We start from the raw sequence: 22952 nt of genomic DNA, 5'->3' as shown, positions 1-22952 counted from the left end.
GTCAGATGACCTAACTGGCCTCATTAGATGACCTAAATTAAATTCAAAGATGCGGAATAAAATCATATATATATGTGTGTTTCAGCCCTTAGTAGAGAGAGATTCTAAAGAATGAATTGAAAATTATGGAAAATATGCTGCTGCTGAGCGGTTAATCCATTTCTAGACCCCCCCTCCCAAAAAAAAAGACAACTTTGGAATAAGTTAAGATTCAGAGGCTGTTTTTGGTGCTGGTGAAAGGGGATCAGTACGTTCCAAATCCAATCGTATGATTTGCTGGTCTTCCCAACTGAGCACGCATGCAATCGGAGGAAAAATGATTAATTTTTTCACATTTTCCATAGTTCTGCTATTAATGCCAAACTTCGGAGTTTGCTAAAGAAGTTGAATACAAAAGCAATAGTAAGGTTTTATTTTTGTGATATTAGTTAAGGGGTCTTCAACCAATTTCAATTATTCTTCTTATTGAAGGCTGTATCAGAAGCTACTTGAAAATTTTTTATTTAGATATCTCAGAATGCTTTATGTACTTTTGACTACATTATCCTTCTAGCCTCAACAAGCTCCAACTGAAAAATTCCCCTCCTCCCTAGGAGAATTCACCCGCGGAAAATCCCCCCCGAGACTTCCCCCATACACAAAACTCAACCATCCCCGAGAAAGTACAAAATAAGTACCATGTCGATCAGGTGTCCGAAGGGATATCAAAAGCAGTTTCAGGACAGGGGATGGTCAGTCTCCAATCACTTTTAGCTTATAAAAAAAAGGGCTAGAACTCTCCATTTCCGTTTTTGAGGGTACAGATTTAGGTATTAAGGAGGAGGCAACCCCTCTTATTTACCTACTAGTTTTTTTTGTTTGGAGTTTTTAACAATTACGACATATTTGATAACTTCAAATTTTTCAAAGTTTTTTATAACTGTTCAAACTTCTTTTGAAAGAGCCGAGAGAGTAGTTTTTAAAGATGAACTCCCCAGGAAGAAAATCCCACGTCGAGGAGCAACGTTAAACGCACTTCGATTTTAAAATCAAACAGTTCATGGTAGCGAAGTATAAGTAAGGAGCGACCTGGCTCAATGGTAATCCAAAAAAAAAGTCCCAGGGGGGAGGACTGAAAGTTATGAACTTTGCCTATTGTTAACATATAGTATTGGTTATTGGGAAGTATACAGAAGTTTTCAGGGGGATTTTTCCTCGTAGTGGGAAGGTTATGTGGAGGATCTTTCCATGAAGGAAGTTTTCATGGGGGAAGGGACATTGCTATAAGGGGGCGTCGGATTTCCCAGCATTGTTTAAAAAAAAAGATCAGAAATTAAATATAAAAAAACTACTTTTTCAACTGAAAGTAAGCAGCAACATCAGAACTTAAAACGAACAGAAAATATTACGTATATGATTGGGTTCACCCCCTTGTCAATACCTTGCTTTTTAGAAGCCAAAGATTTTTTAGTACTTTCATAAGAGCTCTTTATTTTAAATAGCGGCCTTTGTGATTAAGCGGTCATTTTTAAAGAATTGGAACAAAATTTGAACTTTAGCTTAAAGAGCGAGGTATTGACCAGGGGCTGAACGCCCTAATATACGTATAAAAATATATGAACATAGAAGTTCGTTACGTAAGTTAATTCGCAAGCTATGTATATTTATTACTAATAAAACCGTTCGGAAATAAAATTAAACAAACTTCGAGAAAGTCATTTAACCAAATGAAAGTAAAATTAATTTGCAAATTTTGTTTCAATTATTCATGTACGGTGAAACAAAATCAAAATCTGCATTAATTGAAAAACGTTAAAAAAATAATGAAAAAAAAGTTTTTTTTAACTGAAAGTAAGGAACGACGTTAAAACTTAAAACGAACAGAAATTATTCCGTATATGAGAGGGGCTGCCCCCTCCTCAACGCCAACAGACTTGGAAACTATGCCAGTAAAAAGAGTAAAATATGGACTTTCTCAAACGAAATTCGCTCTTTTGAAATAATCTTTCTTTGTATACTTATCTTTAAATGGACCTTACTTAAGAAACACACCTCGTACACTAGCAGAAATACAAATTAGTTTTTTTTATAAATTAGAAAATAAAATCTTTTCAGTAATGTGGTCTCTGTTATCAAAGGCCATATTGATCCGTTTACGTGTGATTAAGAATCATTGGTGAATATCATCAAACAGTTTATGGTAACGAACTATAAATAAGGAGCGACCCAGCTCAATGGTAACCAAAACTCTAGAAAACGGGTTTTTGATACTAATAGATACATCAAAAGAATCAGATTTTAATGTTAATTTCAAATATATGAGTTTCATCAAGTTTAGTCTTACCTATCAAAAGTTACGCGCCTGAGAAAATTTGGCTGATTTTTGTAAAAAGGGGGAAAGGCCCCCTAAAGCTATAGAATCTTAATGAAAATCACACCATCAGATTCAACGTATCAGAGAACCCTACTGTAGGAGTTTCAAGCTCCTATCTGCAAAATTGTAGAATTTTGTATTTTTTGCCAGAAGAAAGATCACAGATGCGTGTTTATTTGTTTGTTTTTTTGTTTTGTTTTTTTCAGGGGTGATTGTATCGACCCAGTGGTCCTAGAATATCGTGGGAGGGCTCATTCGAACGAAAATTAAAAGTTCTAGTGCCCTTTGTAAGTGACCGAAAAAAATGGAGGGCAACTAGGCCCCCTCCCACGCTCATTTGAGATAGCCATTTTGTTCAGTAGGGTCAAAAATATGATAACTATGTCTTTTATGATGACTCAATCCCCCGAAGTCACCGGGGTAAGGCTGAAATTTATGAACTTTACCCAATGTTAACATATAGTATTGGTTATTGGGAAATATATAGAAGTTTTCAGGGGGAATTTTTTTCTGGCAGTAGGGAGGAGTGGGTCCGGTGTTGTGTGGGAGGATCTTTCCACGAAGGAAGTTTTCATGGGGGAAGGGACATTGCTATGAAGAGGGTACCGGATTTAAAAAATTAGCCCAGCAATTATCGCGAATTTTAGTTACGTGGTACAATTTTTCCATGGAGAAATTTCCCGTGGGGGAAGGGAATTTTCCATGGAGATGGACATGAAATTTTCCAACTTTATTTAAAAACGATCAGCAATTAAATATAAAATAAGTTTTTTAGTACTTTCGTCAGAGATATTTATTCTAATTAACGGCCTTTGTGATTAAGGAGTCATTCTTAAAGAATTGGAACACGATTTAAACTTAAACGTAAAGAGCGAGGTATTTACTAGGGGGGAACCCCATAATATACGTAATAAAAATGTACGAATATAAAAGTTCGTTACGTAAGTTAACTTGTAAATTACGTCAGAACCAAATGTAGAGACAGCCATTTAGCAAAAGAAAAGTAAAATTTTGTTTACTTATTCAATAACGGTGAGCCAAAATAAAAGCTGCATTAACTAAAAAACGATTAGAAATTAAATAAAAAAACAAGTTTTTTAAACTGAAAGTTTAAAGTTTATAGTTTGGCCTGCTAATTGAATGCCGGAGAAAAATTTTTAACAACATAAACCATTTTAAAAATCTGGACACAAAAAGTACTGTTTAACTTAGTTTCATGCCTCCTCTAGTTGACCTGAAATGGAAAACTTGATACCATTCGCAAAAAATCTGATACAATCAGTTTAAGGGTCAAGAATCAGTTTAATCATTTAATCAGTTTAAGTTTTGATTCGGTGACTTTGGGAAAAAAATGAGCTTGAAAAAGGGTCAAGTTGCCCTCCAGTTTTTTCGGTCAATTAAAAATGGCACTATAACTTTTAATTTCCAGTCAAATGAGCCCTCTCACGATATTCTAGGACTACTGAATTGATATGATGACCCCTGGGGGGAAAAAAAACAAATCAACACGCATCTGTACGTGATCTCTCTTCTGGCAAAAAATACAAAATTCCACATTTTTGCAGATAGAAGCTTGAAACATCTACAGTAGGGTTTTCTGTTACACTGAATGACATGGTTTGATTTTTATTAAGATCCAACCATTTTCAAGGGGTGTTTTTTTCCTTTTTTTCAAAATAAGGCAAATTTTTTCAGGCTTGTAACTTTTGATGGGTTAGACTAAAATTGATAAAAATTATGTATTTGAAATTCGCTTAAAAATCCGATTCTTTTGTATCTACTAGCATCAAACTGGTATCTACTGGAATCAAAATTCTGTTTCTTTGAGTTTCGGTTACTATTGAGCCGGGTCGCTCCTTACTTGTAGTTCGTGCCACGAACTGTTTGATAAGCTGCAGCTCTCATAATTTTGATTCGGTGACTTTGGGAAAAAAAATTAGCTTAGGAAAGGGCCAAGTTGCCCTCCAGTTTTTTCGGTCAATTGAAAATGGCACTATAACTTTTAATTTCCAGTCAAATGAGCCCTCTCACGATATTCTAGGACTACTGAATTGATATGATGACCCCTGGGAAAAAAAAAAATCAACACGCATCTGTAGTTTGCACGCATCTTGATTTAGTTTTAAAGCAACATTAATTTTAAAGCATATTGCTTTAAAATGGACAAATTACATAGCTCTGGGGGGTTGACATACCCAGTATCCCTAGATACATAGTTACTGAACCGTTCAACTATGCTGAACAAAATACCTTTCTCAAAATTTTGATTGGAAGTGTTTAGAAAATTATGGGCTAAGGAGGAGGGCTTCTTATCCCTTGAATTACTTTGGACACCTAGAAAGGGCACTATACCTTTTAATTTCCAATCGAATTAGCTCCTTTAAAAGTTTCAATGATATTTCTAGTTATTATAGAGCGGCGCTGCCTGATATTGCTTGTATTTGCTTTTGAAATCCTGCATACATATAGTCTTTTTTTAATTAAAACTCTCCCTAAACGTTCCCTAAAAGTTTCAACTTAATACCCTTAGTGTCATTAGTTACATTAACCGTAAAACTAGCATTAAGAGAATATAAATAGTGTCTTCTGGCTAGTTCAAAATCCGCCACAAAATACCCCGAAAGGTGTATTATGGTGAATATACGAGAGGTGTATATACTTAATAATGCAAGCCGTTCTATAGATATACCTTTGTCACCCCTTGGACAATCTACATGACCATAGCTCTTTTTGAGGAAATTCAACGTCCATCTAAATATTCCCTGAAAGGTTTGCCCTAATACCCTTAGTTTGTGTAGTAGTAATAGTTTTAGTAACAGTAGTAGCAGTTTCAGTAGAATTAATAGTAGTAGCTTTAGTAGCAGTAGTAGTAGAGGTAGTAGTATTAATAGTAGCAGTAGTGGTAGCAGTGATAGTAGTAGTATGAGTAGAAACAGTAGCATTAGCCCTATAAGTTTCAACTTCACACACAAACTGTTCCTAAGATATTGCTGATTTGCCTTTTTGACAACTTGCGTACATACGGTGCATACAGCTCACCTTCTCCCCTCCCCCTGAAAACTCCCTGACAACCTCACCTTCAAACCCTTAGGCATAGTTGTAATCCCCCTCTCGATACCCCAGAAGTTTCACCTAGTTACGCTTGGACCGTTCCAAAAATATTGCCGATTGCCCTTTTGACCCCCTTTTGACACCCTTTTCATATTAATACAATAAGCCTTACAAGCTGTTATAATTTTGAAGTAGTAGTTGGAGCAGTTTGATAACAGTGTTGTAGTAGTAATAGCATTAGTAAAAATAGCAGTCGTAGGTAGTGTTAGTAGTAGCATGTACATATTACATTTTTGTCAAATGATCGTCTGCTATAAGCTTCCCCTGAAAGTTCCAACTTAATATCCAAATCCATTCTTAAGATACGCCCTTTTGACAATATGTTTGCACATAGCGTGTTTTGTTTTAGTTCAAATTCCTCTGCAATATTCCGTCAATATTTCACCTTCATACACGTATGCTTAATTGTACTAGTATTATAGTAGTAGTGGAAGTAGTAGGAACAGTAATAGCAGTAATAGTGTTGCATTAGTAGTAGTAGTAACAGTAGAAGCTGTAGCACTAATAGCAGTAGTAACAGGTACATGTTGCCCTTCGGTCAGGTGAACATCTCACTCATGATACTCCAGAAATTTGTTCTTTACGTTCAAAGAATATTGATGACACGCCCGTATTAGTAATATGTATGCACATTGTTTGTTTTGGTTTAATTCAATTTTTCCCTGAACGTTTCCTCAGATATATATCCTCGGCCTCGGTAGAACTCGCTACAGAAGCAGTAGTTTTAGTGGTAGTAGTAGTAGTAGTTCTGGTAGCAGTATTAGTAGTGGTAGTTGTAGTATTAGCAGTAGCGTGCAAATAGTGCCTTTTGGGTGAATAGATCATCTCACTTATCATTTCCTGAAAGTTCCAAATTAATGTGCTTAGTTATTTCTGACTTACGCCTTTTTGACAATCCGTTGGCACATAACGCGCATTGCTTTAGTTCAGCCCTGTCTTCAACATTCTCTGAAAGGATCACCTGAATGCCCTTCTTCTTTTTGGAAATTAAAGGTCAAACAACATGTCCCTCTTTCTCAATAACAATACCAAATGTAAACAATGAATGATTTGTCTAACTAGTCCTCGCCCTGATGACTGTCGAGATCATGACATTCCCATAGGCATAATTACTGGACCTTTCAACAACGTTGAATAAAATAGCTATTTCAAAATTTTGATTGGATGTGTTTTGAGAAACGAAGAGAGTGGGTGGGGGTGGTGGAGGGGGGGGGACTAGCCACCTTCCAATTACTTTTGACTCTAAATGGGCACTAGAATTTCCGATTTTCTAAACAAATGAGCCTCCTCTAAAGTTCATTTGACCAAACTTTCCATAAAAGCCTTATATACCCCTGGTGCATAACTTACAACCCTTGCCACCAGGCTCTGGGGGTTTGTTTCAACCCCGAATGCCTTGTTATGTGATCTTAGTACTATTTTGGGCAAAATCCCTAAATTTCTATTGGATATATTTTGAGATAAGTGGACATGGGGGGAGGAGGGTTAGGCCCTGAGGCCTTTGGGGGGGGGGGTCAACCCCAAAGACATAATTATTAGACTTTTCAACTATGTCGAACAAAATGGCTATCTTAAAATTTGGATTGGAAGCCATTGGAGGGCTGGTTTCCCCCAATCACTTTTGCCTCTTAAAAAGGACACTAGTACTTTAAATTTCCAATTGAATGAGCACCTTTCGAAACTTCTGCGACAACTCATTCTATACGAAGTGTCCTGGTCTGAAACAAACAAATAGTAAATTGTGCCAACATCGTTGTTATTACGCTGCCTATTAAATCTCCTGTATAAGCTGATAAGAATGCTCTGGGAGGGGAGATTCACTAACAACGCAATCAATTCACTCGCTGTACACTTGCGTCTAATTGGATGAGTTAGCTAAGACCTAATGATCCTTCAGGTTTTTGCAATATGTGGGCCAGAAATTAACGTCCGGGATCAACAGGTCCACCTTGCTGAGTTTACAATCATATTTTGACTCATTTTTGGCGGTATTGGTTTCAGAACTGGTCAACCTCCTCACAGAGAAATCGCCTCAGGAGACTGTATTGGGGTTCAAAGAACTGCCACGTAAACCCTAAACCCTTTAATTCATCCAAAACCTCTTCCGAGCAAAATCAAGCTTTAAGCGTTTTCGTTTCTCCCAAAGTCCAATCCTGACGTAACCTTTTGATCAATATTTTTTTTCGTCATCCCGACTCAATCCAAGCCCCAAGGCTTGAGGTTTTGGAGCTGACATGAGGGACTAAGGTAAAATTGTATAGCCTATTAATTTCGAGCGAGAGTTTTATCGGAAAATGACGTGAACCCAGCAGGTGGAGAACTTCAAAATTCAAGACCCATGAAGCAAATTACATGTCTACCGAAGTATAATCAATGACACTATGGCTCAGCTTCAAGAAGCAAGTGTACTCACCTCTACCTCTGTCCTTGATTATTTCATTACAAAATTTAAGGCCATCATCTTCACCATATACTGATAAATTTCTCCCCCAGGTATTTTTTTCGTCTATATGGGTCGTCGCTGCTTCTTGGCATCCTGGAGACCTCTTGGTAAAATTTCTACATTCTCATCCGAAAAAAAAAAATCAGGATTTACCTCAAACAAATTGGAAGTATATGTGTTAAAATCTCCTAGTATAACCAGATGATTCTCCCAGGGGCGTCCCGAGAGGGGAGCGGGGAGGGGCCCGCAACCCCTAGAACTTTTTTGGCATTCGGTAAAATTTTTGCCGAACGCGAAAACTTCGGCAGAAATTTTGCAAAATCGGCCAAAATTTAATAAAAATTTTTGATTTCTGCAGAAAATTCTGCAGAAATCAGGTAGTGATTTGGTAAATCTAGTAAGATCACCCCCCCCCAGTAAAATGAGCCTCAGGACGCCCCTGGCTCCCCCTGAAATTTCTGTTTCGTAAAATGTGCTTCTTTGTGTAACATGATCCATGTATGTTTACGTATATTTAGACTTTATCTTTAAAGGAGTATGAACTATTTTGTGGCACAAAATATACAGAATAAAAAAAAAAGATATGTTCATACCTAAAACTACCCCACACTATATTCTCTGATTGGCTGGCAAGTCTTGCTGCAGAAGAAAATGACATCTGGCTAAAAATAATAATCACACCACATTAACTCTGGTTATTCTTAGAGATTTTTCTTTTCACTGCAAAAACGGTTGACCGAAAGGGGTATGTGGCCACACTAATTCTAGTCCACAACACTCATATTCTCTGGGGTGTCTCCACCCCTACCTTTTGAAGATGAAATCATACCGCTTTATTTTTCAACTTATGTAGTTTCACCACAGCTCTCAGTAGTGCTGACCTTGCGGACACTGAAATTTCCTATTTTGTGAGCATCATTGGGCCTAATGATCGTTTCTAATCTTCTTTTTGATTTCTTGTGGTAGCAATTTTGTGGGTTGGATCGAAGCAAGTCTTGTTTTCACGGAAGTCTTGAGCTGGCTCTGAAGTTTGTACTTTGTGAATTTTAAACTCACAGGGTTTGGGAATTCGCTTTTTTTCGACGGAACACCTCACATTAGGTGTTTTTTCCTGACATCACACTCAATATCTATGATAAACAAAAAAAAAGTTCAAATGGGGATAAGTCCCTTGTTTAGCCCTTGACGGGCCACTATAGGAACGAATGCCAGAAAAAATCTCCAACGCTTCCCATGTAATCTCTAGGTCAGACTATTGACGAAAAAATTTTTTTTTGCATGATTTATTCAAAATTGTCAATTTTAGACCATGTTGTAAAAATACGACATTATCCTCTCCAGTATATAAAAATGGGGCATTTTCACTGGGTTTGGGAGGCTTTAAAACAATTGTTATTGGCAGTAAGGCACAGTGGAAGGTCACATTTTTCGCATTCAAAAGTGGTATATCCCGATTTGCACTCTTTGCAGCATCTCTGCTTTTCGGTATTTTTAGGCCAGTGATCAAGTCCATCGGCTTGAGCAGATATTGCCGGTCGGATTCGATTACGACTTCGAATGGGGCTGGGACTTGCTTCAACATCTGCGGATGGTCTAGCACGTTTACGTTGGGGCATCACACGCGCCGAGGCATACAACCCTGCAGCAACTTCAGACCTGAAGGCTCCACACAAACCACACAAGGAATACAAACCTAAGCCTATTCAGTGTCAGAAGTGTTTCAAACTGGGACACACGACAAACAAATGCAATGAAATTCTCCAAGAGTGTAGTAATTGTAAATCTTTCCATCCTAAAGAGCTGACAACTTGCAAAAACACCCAGCCTACATGCATCAATTGCAAAGCCCCACATGAATCTACAAATAAATCATTATGCCCTGCATACAAAAAAAGAGCTCTAGCACTCCAAATATCAACAGAGAAGGCCATCCCATACCCCTTTGCAGCAATGGAAGCAAATGCTGCCCAACAATACCAAATAAAGCCTGTAATGAAACCAACAAAAATCCCCAAGTCAAATGCCCCAAATGCATCAAGCACCCCTTACAAAACAATATCTTCTAAGCCCCCTAGCTCAAATCCCTATCAGAAGGAATCACCAAGCCAGCAAGCCTCGTTTTCCAGTGAGATGAGGCCAGCCTGGCCCTTCCTCCCTAGAAGAAACAAACCAGAAACACTACCAGGAATCAATCCCTTAACCAACAAACAGGATGCACTACCAAAAATGCAATCCCCAAATATATGCTTATTCATTCTAAACTGTAATGCAGTTCAGGCCATGAACATACATCAACTACAGAAAACAAAAATTATTGCAGAATTGGCAAAAATCTACATCCCAGATGATATGCTCATTCAAGCAAAAAAAGATCTTGCTTTACTTTTAACAAAGCTGAACATTGATACACAGTCATATGAAGAATAAATCAACAACACAACATTTATCAATACTCCAATGGAATGTAAGATCACTCACAGAAAATAAGCAAAATTAACTAATATCATTTATGAATAATAATTCCATTAATATTGCTTGCCTCCAGGAAACTCATTTAACCCAAAATCAACAAATTAAGTCTCTGGGATATACTATCGTGAGAAAGGATATATCTTCAGAGAGAAAAGGAGGTGGTATAGCTTTATTAGTTAATAATAATATAAAATTTTGTGGCATCAATTTTCCAGATTTTGAAAATGATGTTGATGTAATTGGTATAAGTGTTTGGCTGAATAATTTAAAAACCTACATAATAAGCTTTTATAACCCTAATGGCCAAACTACAGATGCCAAGGATTTCTTTAATTATATAAATAATTCTAATATGTTAAAAAATATCATTATTTGTGGTGATTTCAATGCCCACAGCCTTTTGTGGGGGAATAAACCAGCAAATAAAGCTGGTAAATTTATTGAGCATATGACTTCAAATAATAATGAATTAGCTGTTGCTACCCCTCCAAACCTGAATACATATTTTAACCCCAAAAGTGGCAAATTCTCCACAATTGACCTACAAATTGTGTCATTAAATTTTTTGAACAAAATTTACATAAAAAAAATTGATAGTCTATGTACAGACCACTTTGCTATAGTTTGCTCCCTAAATAAACCTGCTGAAACTTCATCTCATACCTCCAAATATATCAACACTAAAGCAAATTGGTGTATTTTCCAAAATAAGCCAAATGATGAAATTACAAGTTTCACCCAAAGTTCATGCATTTCTAACACAACAGTTGACACACATGCTGAAGCCTTGACATCTTTACTAATAAATACAGCTAATCATGCTATCCCCAGGACAACACCTAAGAAAACCTTCCCGAAACAAATTCCTAAAGCATGGTGGACAAATGAGTGCCTAAATAAATGGAGGATAAAAACGGCAGCTAGGACAGAATTCATAAAAAAACTAACACCTACTACATATTTTAAAAAATTACAAGCAGAATCTAATCTAAAAAGGACTATAATAGATGCTAAATATAAATACTGGAATAATTTTGCAAAATCTCTCCAGAGAAACGCATGAGCCAATTATACATAAAGTCATAAGCCACATATGTGGGAAAAAGACTTCTCCCAACCCACTCCTGTATGAGCTTATACATAATAATACCCATTATGAAAATGATATTGAAAAGGCTAACCTATTTGCAACTCTTTTTGTTAATAAGCTAACATCAAATAATCAAAGCAAACTGTCCACAATTCCTATGAACCCTAGTTACCAACCACACCCAGGATCTGAGTACATAACTAATCCATTTTCAATCCAGGAATTGAATAATGCAATACATCATATTAGGTCCAAAACTAGCAGCAGCTATGACAATGTACACCCTACATGGATAAAGAAATCCCACATCTTCATACAAACACGAACTGCTAAATTGTTATAATCACGATTGGGCATCTTTTAGGTCCTCCTATATACGGAAATGGTCGTCCCTCATACCAATCCTAAAGAGAAATAAGCCAAAAGATAACCCTGAGTCTTATATGCCCATAATGATTACACCTGTGATGGGGAAAATAAAGGAGAAAATGATTTATCACAGACTCCTCTGGTTTGTTGAGAAAAATAACATGATCCCACACACTCAAACTGGATTCAGGAAATACCACTCCTCAACAGATGCTTTCATTTTGCTAACAAATCCAATAAATGAATCTTTCTCAAAAAATAATATCCTAGTGGCAGCTTTCCTAGATTTTGAAGGAGCATATGACAATGTGAACCACCAAATCCTTTTAAATAAACTTGAAAACCTTGGAGTTCCTCCTAAGCTAGTATCCTTTATTAAATCCTTCATAGAAGTGCGAAGTTTCATTGTTTGTGTTGGTTCAGCCTCTTCACCCCAAAAGACAATATCCAAAGGCCTACCTCAGGGAGCAGTCCTCAGTTGCCTCCTATTTGCCCTATATCTCTGGGACATGAACCTACCCCACACGAATCTACAATATGCTGATGATCTGGTGCTATGGTCATCTGGCAACACCTTTCAGATACCACAGTCAAATCTGCAAAAGTCACTTTTCCAGTTTGAAAACTTCTCTCAACATTCAGATTTACCCATTGCACCCACCAAGTCAAAAATAATCCAATTTCACCGGAAGCAAAACCATGTTAATGCAAAACTAACTCTAAATAAAACAACTATTCCAGAAGATGATAATAATAATTACCTAGGTCTCATGTTTGATCAAAAACTCAATTTTCACCTCCAAATTTCAAACACAATAAAAAAAAATACTATAGAAAATCAAATATACTAAAAATACTTCTTTCTACACCCTGGGGTTGTAGGGAGAAAACGTTACTCAAATTTTCCAAACAACATATAAGACCCCATATTGACTATGGGCTCTTTGTCTATGGTGCTTGTGCAAAGACCCAGATGCAAAAAATTGAAACAACACAAAATGATATAATACGTCTCATATTTGGTCTTAGGAAACCGACAAGCACCAATTTTCTGCTTATGGAGAGTGAATTAACAACAATAAGGGAGAGACGTAGCTTTCTCTTGATAAAACATCTTACAAAAATTGAATCAAATAGCTCACACACATTACTTAATTGGTTAAGAAATCCAGCCATGTATAGAGGTATTGCAGATGAGTATGCCAATATTCAAAAGAAGTTCCCTGTACCCGCAAAGTCTATTGCACCTACTTTCCCCCAATCCCCTCCATGGAATTGGTCATTTCCCATAATAAATACTGAATTTTCAAAATGGAATAAAGATTTAACCCCCATTGCTTTTGTTCAGAATAAATTTGCAGAACTTAATACAATTACCTATAAAAATCACTTCCAAATATTTGTTGATGGGTCAAAAATGAATGAGAAGGTTGCAAGTGGTGTTTTCCTTCCTCACCTGAAAATTGCAATGGGCGAGAAATTATTTAATAATTTATCTATAATGTCTGCTGAGTTAAATGCCATAATCATGGCATTAGAACACCTTAAGCAAAACCAATCTTTGATTGAAAATTTGAATAATATTATCATCTACTCCGACTCTTTATCAAGCCTTGAGTTGCTGGCCTCAGCTCCTCAATATAAGTTGGACATTGACACTTATCATTGTCTCAGTATTATTGATAATCTTGCTTCAAGTGGCATAAAAACTTAATTTCAGTACATTCCTAGCCACTCTGGCATAATTGGTAATCATCAGTTTGATGAAATAGCAAAAAATGATATAAATATTGACCAGCCAAGTGGGAGACCAATCCCAATTAGAGATATTTACCGATGGAGGCTATCAGATATTAATTTTAATAAGATTAATCCTATCCTTTCCCCCTTTCCCAATAAGTATCTTTCTAAAATTTATCATAGAATTCGTTCTGGAACAAATGGACTAAATTTCCTTGCATTCTCATATAAGCTTTCTAATTCAAGTGGTTCAATTCCCCTGTCCCCTCTTTGCAGGCATTGTAATATGAATAATGAAACAATTGACCATTGCCTATTTGAATGTAATATGCTGACGTCTGCACAACATACCTTGCTTTCTAAACTGTTAAAATGCTTCAAACAGCACAAAATCCCACTATCAGCCAAGAGCCTAGCCAACTATACCTGCACACAGAGCATAGAAATCGACATCTATCATCTTATATTTGAACTCCTAGAGTCGAAAGATCTGCTGAAAGATATCTGAATATATCTAATAAATATGAGGCAATCAAGCCAGTAGCTCTGTAGCCCACAGAGTGAAGCAAAAGGAAAAGGGCTAAATAGTGTTACTGAAAAGCCCGCCTGCTGTTAAATAGAAGAAGAAGAAGAAGTAAGAACATTGTTATATCTACAGATAAAAATCTAGGTAAAGTTCTAATTGAGTGCCTCTTCTGAAAGGGATATACTGACGAAATGAACATATCACATTAAATTCCAGTAATTTTTTTCAATTCACTGGCTAGCTGGTAAATTTTTTGCAGTTCATATTATTGACTTATGAATTAAGTAAACATACCACTAGATGCCTCTTTTATGCTCTTTCCAAGTATAGTAATCATTTTTGTCAGAAATGAATTTTACCCCCACCCCTATATATACAAATTCAGGGTATATATTTGCACATTAGGGGGACGGGGAACATTTTATGGTAAATATCTACCAAATCATATTATTGAGTTAGGAATAAAGTGAATACACCATTTGATGCCTTTTCTATGCTGATTACAAATATAATAAGCATTTCTGTCGGAAATGAATTTCAGCCCCCCCCCTATATATACCTAACCTAACGCTGAATTGGCAGATATAGGGGGGGCTGAAATTCATTTCCAATAGAAATGCTTATTATATTCATAATCAGCTTAAAGAAAGGCATTGAATGGTGTATTCACTTTAGTCCTAACTCAATAATATGATTTGGTAGATATTTACCCATTTTATTTCCAATGTAAATGAGAGGTAAATTTAAACTTCCCCCCAACACCACCCCCTTATGTGCAAATTTATTCCCTGAATTGGTATATATAGAGGTGGCAGTCAAATCCATTTCTTAAAAAAATGATTATTATATTTTGAAAGAGCATAAAAAAGTCATCAAGTGGTAGGCTATGTTTACTTTATTCATAAGTCAATAATATAAACAATGAAAAAGTTACCTGCTAGCTAAGAAATAGATGTATCTTTAGAACCAGAATATTACCCTGAATCCAAATACTGGGGTTGTTTTTCATCAACCTCTGTTAGGCCATAAATAATACATAAGTTCATATAGTCTAAAACAATTTTTTAGCCTACCTAGGGATACTTAGGCTATGGTGAATTTGGTAAAGTTCTACCAAATCATATTATTGAGTTAGGAGTAAAGTGAATACACCATTCAATGCCTTTTTTTATGCTGATTACAAATATAATAATCATTTCTATTGGAAATGAATTTCAGCCCCCCCCCCCCTATATATGCCAATTCAGGGGTCGGTTAGGTTGGGTTAGGTTAGGTATATATAGGGGGGGGGCTGAAACTCATTTCCAATAGAAATGATTATTATGTTTGTAATCAGCATAAAAAAAGGCATCAAATTGTGTATTCACTATTTGTAACTCCATAATATGATTTGGTAGAACTTTACCATGAATTTTTGGTAAATATTTGCCAAATCATATTGACTTACAAATAAAGTGAATATACCACTTGATGCCTTTTTTATGCTCTTTCCAAATATAATACTCATTTTTGTTGGAAATGAATTTTACCCCCACCCCTATATATACCATTTCAGGATATATATTTGCACATTAGGGGAGGGGGGTTGGTAAATTGTATTTTTGATGTAAATGGGAGGTAAGTTTAAACTTTACCCCCACCCCCCTAATGTGCAAATATATACCCTGAATTGGTATATATATAGGCCTACCCTAAATTGGTATAATTCATTTCCAACAAAAATGAGTATTTTATTTGGAAAGAGCATAAAAAAGGCATTGAGTGGTATATTCACTTTATTCATAAGTCAATAATACAATTTGGTAAATATTTACTGACTTTTTGATATAAACACTAGAAAAATTAAGACATTTGTCATATCTGTTGAAAAGCTTTTCAATACCCTTTTTAATGATACTGTGCCCATTAATTCAAATGATCCTTTGCATTGGCTTGGAAGTGGTTCTCTCCAAGAAGTATTTTCAGTTCAGGAAAAAGTGAAGATTGCTAGGGCTAGTTGCTAAGTCAGTACTATATGGCAGATGATCAAAAATGTCCCATTGAAATTGTTTGAGATGCTGTTGAGTCACACCACAAGTGTGTCAACAAGCATTAGGCTATTATGGATCAGAACAATTCTGGTGGTCAGCTATCCTCTTAGTTTGTTTTTAATGGTTCTATGCAAATGACATAAAGTTTCACAAGAAATAGCTACATTGATTATATTTCTGGGCTCAATAGACTCCATGAGCAGTACACCTTCTGGTAAATTTGCAGTGGATCATATAAGTTAGCTAAAATGAAAGTGAAAATGTCATTTGAGGTCTTTTTTTATGCTCTTTCATAATGCTTCTGGGGCTAATTGCTTTTTTAGCCCTTAAAAAGGCCTCAAAGTAATTTCATTTTTGTAACCACTCAAAGAAGTTATTAACACTAGTTAAGTTATTGAAAAGTGTTTAAAAACATCACTAGCTTATTAATAAGTCCAAGAGTAATATATTCCAAAAATGCCAACCTCATTTATTAGTTTTATAAAAACTCCAACCTCATTTATTAGGCAACTCAAATATAAGCTATTTTCCTACCATTTCAATTTAAGGTGTGTTTTTCAAGTTTTGTCAACTAAAAATAGCATTGAATTTTCAATTAGGAATATGCAATTGAAACCCTTAAGTTGAAACAGTAGGAAAACAGTTTATATTTGTGTTGCCTCATAAATGAGGTTTAAATTTTTATAAATAAGTATTTTTGGAATATATTACTCTTGAACAACTTATTTATAAACTAGTGGTATGTTTTAACCACTTCTCAATAACTTAACTAGTGTTGATAACTTCTTTGTGTGTTTACAAAAATGAAATACCTTTGGGGCCCCTTTAAGGGTTCAAGATCCAATTAGCATGAGAAACAATTATGGAATTATGAAAGAGCATAAAAAAAGGCATCAAATGACATTTTCACTTTTTTCTTAGCTAAATTATATGACCCAATGCTAATTTACCCACCTTCTTGGTCCCAAAACACAGTAGCCATGGAACCTTCTATTGTTGAAGGTTTGTTTGAATCTCTTTGGTTTGTTTAGCAAAATGGTAAAATTCTAGACTAACTTCTATATGCTATCTGGGAAAGAGGTTAGGTTAGGAAAATGAAACTTTTGATAATGAACCTGGGCCAAAAATGTACTCTGGGAAGGTATCACCAAGCTACTATGTTTACCCTCTTCTGATTTCAAAGTCTAACAAATTTGCCTCATCAACAGGTTTATACCCATTGAAATTTTGACAAAACAACACTATACCTTAATATGCACTTTTGAGCAAGATAAGGTCCAATGTTGGATTTTGTTTACAGCCCAGTGCATGGGCACTCATATGGGGACGGGGGGGCAGAGGGGGCACCAGCCCCCCCCCCTGGCTAAATGATCCTGCCTTATATTTTTGTTTTGAGATTTCTGTTAGGCCTATAAAGCATTGGAAGTGCCAATTAGACCAGGTAAGCCCCCCCCCACAAAAAAATTCAGCTTACAGGTGCCCATGGCCCAGTCCCAGTGATATGCCTTTTGACTAAGAGTTTGCTGGGATAGATGCAATTTAAACCTACTTGGTAACAGTGACCAGAGATAGGTATGACCAAGTGGACCATTCTTCTTTAATTTAGGGTAAACACTGCACCTGTCAACAATTTTAGGGCCTTGCTTTTCAGCAACAGTGAACTACAGTGGATCTGCATGCAAAATGTATTGGCTACAATTATTCTGATATTATGAAGAAAGAATTGTTTTCTGACTTCACACTGTCCAAACACTTTACCTCACCCCCCTAATGTACAAATATATAGCCCAAATTATATATTTCCCATCTATCCTTTCACTTCCCTTTGTCTTTTCTCATGCTAAGTAGAAAGAAACAGTGAGAGTTGTGCAGTTGCATGCACTGCATGCCCACTTTCTGCTGCTACCTGCATCTGCACTGAACCATTGGAAGTTGAAAAAAGGACCCTTGTATAAAATTAATTTCTGTCAAGTTTTTGTGATCAAGTTAAAAATTTTCCTTTAATTTCCTAGTTTTGTTATGTAAAAAATGATGTTTTAGTTTTTGAGTGACAAATCAGTATGCAGTGAAATAGAAGAAGCTGCTAGTGCAGATATAAAATGTAGTGCAGATATGAATATGAAGTAGAAAAAGGTGCTAGTGCAGAATTACTCCTCTTTGGAAGGAAGTACTATAAAATTCTGAAAACTTTGAAAAATTCTAATGTGCTTAAATAAGTCTATATCATTCCTAGAAGCAGTTGGCAATTTTATGTGTTGACCAGCAATTTAGTATACCATTGGATATTGAAATACTAGAAGCACATAAAAAGAGCCTTTGATAATAATAGGATTAAAAAATGCCTGTGCATAGGCTCATAATAGTCAGAATGTTATGCATATCTAGGCTCCTGTTGCTAGAGCAAGTAAGATACTTGTCATCATTGAAGATCCTTCTTTAGTCAACTGTGTACTTGAAAGACTTGCTCATAGTATTCTTTGGTTTTGAATGTGTAAAGCCACTCTTAATAAATAGATCCTATAATAAGGTAAGGTTTTCAGAACAATGCAGGAAACTGCACACATAAAGTTATTTTTTCTGACAATCCACAATCCTCTCACCTTAATAAACTGATTTTGTCTTCTTTGATTTCTCAGCAGTTAGAGGATACAGGATTCTCATCTACAAGATCCTGAATAAAAAAATTTCTTTATCTTAATGGTTCTGTTTGTACAATAGGGTATTCTTAAAAGCTTTTTACAGATTTCACTAATGAAAGGGCTGGAAATTTATGTTTCTCAAACCACACAATTATCAAGCATTGGGATCTTTAAGGCACCTATATATAGTGAGTGATTAAACATGTTGTTAAGGTTAATAAGCATGCACTTTATTGCTAATGATTTTTTATATACGGTATACCTGTTGCCACAGGAATTGAATCTAAATTGGAAGTCTCATCTAAGGTATATAAAAACTAAAATTATTTTGCCCAAAATTAATTTTTAAAAACAGTTTCCATCAAAAGCTGTAAGCATTTGAAAATTTTATCTGTGTAAACTTAGTGGACACTGATTAGTAAGGAAACCTTAAAGTACCTTAAATTGCAGCTAGGAGCAATCTAAGGATTTCTCCTTGTAGAGCTCTGGAATGATGACTAGTTGTATGCAAGAATCACTGGTGACCAGGTGCTGCTCCATCTTTGATAGTATCCTAATTGAAATTACACTCTTTGGAGGACCACTCAGCATCTAGCCTATGTTTAAAAACATCAACAAATTCAGCAGTAACAGTTTCATTAGATAATTTGTTCCAATTGTTGACAATACGTGTTGAGAAGAATTGAGTACGGACTCCAGATGTTGTAGACTGCTTAACAAGTTTCAGTTGATGACCTCTAGTTCTTGAATTGGTACTAAAAGTAGGGAATAATGCTGGGAGAATGTTAGCCCTCTATAACTTAAAGGCTAAAATGGCATCCCCTCTATTTCTCCTGTATTCAAGTGTAGGGCGATTCAACTTTGATAGTCTTACAGGATAGGAAAGCTCTTGCATTCCAGATATCACCTTAGTGGCATGTCTCTGGACATCTTCAAGAACTTTTATATCTTTTTTTTTAAATATGGAGAGGCAAGTGACATTCCAACTTCAAGCTTAGGATACACAAGTCCCTTATAAAGAAGACTGATGACTTTAGAAGAACGAGTGGAGATGGTAGGCTTAATCAAACCCAAGGTTGAATTAGCCCCAGCAGCAAACCTCTTAGCATGTGTGCTGAATTTTAATTCATTGTCAATAGTGACACCAAGATCTAGCTCATTATTTACAGAGAAAAGTATGTGGCCTAAGAAAAAATAAGAGCGGCATGTATTCTGTTTGCCCACATGAATGATATGGCACTTGGCAACATTGAATTCAAGAAGCCAGGCATCAGCCCATTGACCTAGTAGTTGAAGGTTAATTTGTAGCAGGCATGATCTTCATAGGACAGAGCTGGTCCAAGAAGCTTCAGGTCATCTGCATAAAGAGTTGAATTGCTGCTGATAATAGAAGGAGCATCATTGATGAAAATATTAAATAATGTAGGACCCAAGACACTACCCTGAGGAACTCCAGTCAGAACACATGTTGAGGAAGAAAGAATACAATCTCCAGATTCATCAAACAACTGAACATATTGGTTTCACCAGTAAAGAAAATCAAGGATCCAGAGCAGGGATTTCTCTTTGAGCTTAACTGTGTGCAATTTAATTGCAAGTTGATTATGACACACTTTGTCAAAAGCTTTAGAAAAGTCAAGCAGAATCATGTCAGCAGGAACCCCAATATCAAGCAACTTGGTGATGTGATCATATGATTCAAGGAGATTGGTGTCAACAGATCTCCCACAACGAAAGCCATGTTGTGAACTGTGTAAAACATTATTTACTTCAAGGTGTTTAACAACTGCAGAATTGATTATTCTTTCAAGAACCTTAACAACTGCTGATGTCATACTGATGGGTTGATAATTTTCAGCAAGGTCCTTTCTGCTTTTTTTAAAAATAGGAATAATATTTGCAGTTTTCCAATCCGGAGGTAGTCTAGAAAGATTTAATGATAATTTGAACAGCAGGGAAAGAGGTTGACACAAAACTGTACAACATTTGTGTAGGATACATGGGTGAATGCCGTCTGGGCCAGCAGATTTATTCAGTTTGAGGGATGTCAGTTCCTTTAGAACCAGAGTATCTGTAATCAGAATTGGTTGCATATTATGCGATACATCATATAAGGCAGGTGTAGGATATACAACACTGAGGTTGGACAAAAAAAAAACAGAAGGGAAATATTGATTGAAAATTTCAACTTTCAGTTCAGGATCAGCAACCGATTTACTATCATGCAGGATATCTGGGATTGTGCATCTGCTGCTACATTTGTGAGTGGCATAACGCCAGAAAGATTTGGGATTAACCTTAACTTCCTCTGCCAGTTTTTTCTCAAACCTTCTCTTCAACACCTTTATTTGGTTTGTTGTTTGATCATGAAAGGATTTGAAGACTAGATAATTTTCTGTGGTCTTATTTTTTCTATAACGGTTCCATTGTCTGTGTTTTCTATTGATTACCTTACTAATTTTAGTAGTTAAAAAAGTTAAACGTTTTGCCTGTTTTACCTGAAAAATTGTGGTGCATGATTTTTCAAAATTTAAAATTTCCGTTTTTATATTTGACCAACTCTCCTCGATTTCATCAGTAATAAGTTTTTTCAAGTTGATTTTAGCAAGTTTTTCAGAGACTATTTTGTAGTTTATATACTTTTGTTGCTTAGAGGAAGGCTGAATGGTAGGTAGACATAACTCTGAAATAATTACAACATGGTCACTGTTACCAACAGGTGTGGTTATAACATTCTTAATAAGAAGGTCAAGGTTACTGAGTTTAACTAGATCAAGAGTGTTGGAGACTTGACCTTCCCTGAAACGAGTTGGTTGTGAAATTGTTTGACAGAGGGAATTATCAGAGAGGGCAGACAAAAAAGAGAATCTCTATTACAACAACGAGGTCCATCAATCCATTGGATTTCAGGGTGATTTAAATCCCCCATAAGGAAAAGTTCATTGCTGGCAAAATTGGTCACCATGTGAGACAACATGGCAGCCAAATTAGATTCAGAGTCCATAACACACAGAGCAATGGGGCTTCTATAGACAACACCCGCTACAATTGAAGTTCTCTGATTATGTAATCTAATCCATACAGACTCAATTCCATCAGTGTTCAGAGAATTGAATTGAATGAGACTAACATTTAGTCCATCTTTTATATAAAGGCACACTCCTCGGTGGAAGAGTAGGGACTTCAGATTAGAAAATAGTTGGTAATCATCAATTTTGATTTCATCAGGAGTTAAAACTGACAAGGTATTTTTTGGTGAAACTTCTGTAATTGCAGCAACATCCACTCCTTCAGATTTCATACAAAAGGAAAGTTCAGAAAGCTTATTAGGGAGGCTATCAACATTGGAGCTAAGGAATCTCATTACCTGAGAGGTAAGAATCAGCGAGGATGCAGGAACTAAAGGACTGGTGAGGTTGTTGGATACAGCACTATGAAACAACAAAGAATAAACATCAGCTAAACAAGTTGTTGTTGAAGAAACAAGAGAATTGTCAGCATCAGAAAGGAAACTATTATTATTGTGTTCACTAATAGACCATTGAGAGACAGAAGTAGGTGATGCAAGCCCATAAACATTTAAACAATTATTATAGGTAGAAAGAGGCATGTACGTTAGTGGGACATTGGAGTGGTCTGGGGGATTGCTCCAACTGGCAAGTTTTTTTTGAATGATGGTACCATTACAGATTATCAAATCTGCTTCTCCCTTAGCTTTTTTTCTTTTCAGCTCCTCAACTAGAGCTTTGTGCTTTATGCGATCTTCCTTAGGACTATCTCCATAAAAACTAATTGATCCCTTTGTTTCAAAGGATTTCCGTATAATTTGCTTTCTAAAATCTGTTTATGGTGCAGAGAAGAGAAAAGGAGGGGGGCGGCTACCAGATGGTTGATGGCTACTAGAAAGTATTTTTACTTGGGTAGGGGGGGGGGGGCACCAATATCAACTCCATAATTGAGTAAGAGATAATTGTACAGGAAAACTGCATCATCAGTCTGGGGGGGGGTACCATAAGCAACGATATTAAGACGTCTTTCAAAACGCTGGCGCACTGAACATACTATCCAGCAAACATCAGATTCAGATAGTTGGGCTGACAGAAGTTGAGACAACTTAGAAGGACACTGTAGACACCACTAGGTTGTGAACTGTTGAGGTAGAGCAAACTGATTGTAATG

General features: G+C 36.2%; 1 protein-coding gene across 2 annotated transcripts in view; it reads left to right on the top strand.

Moving 5' to 3' along the window:
- The first annotated feature begins 13974 nt into the window (after positions 1-13974).
- The window catches only part of LOC148948836 (syntaxin-18-like), a 57641-nt gene continuing 48663 nt past the window's right edge, over positions 13975-22952 (top strand). The window contains exon 1 of one of the 2 annotated variants that reach the window (XM_089094731.1): positions 13975-14248. The gene's annotated coding sequence lies outside the window, so the exon portion shown is untranslated. Of the gene's footprint in view, positions 14249-14289; positions 14320-22952 lie in introns of those variants that run through there. The other variant, XM_089094734.1, reaches the window with a different exon arrangement.

This window comes from Artemia sp. Qi Xiang Cuo, chromosome 9 (assembly GCF_049724085.1).
Source record: "Artemia sp. Qi Xiang Cuo chromosome 9, ASM4972408v1, whole genome shotgun sequence".
In the NCBI taxonomy this organism is placed as follows: Eukaryota; Metazoa; Arthropoda; class Branchiopoda; order Anostraca; family Artemiidae; genus Artemia; species Artemia sp. Qi Xiang Cuo.
This window is presented reverse-complemented; position numbering and strand designations above follow the sequence as displayed.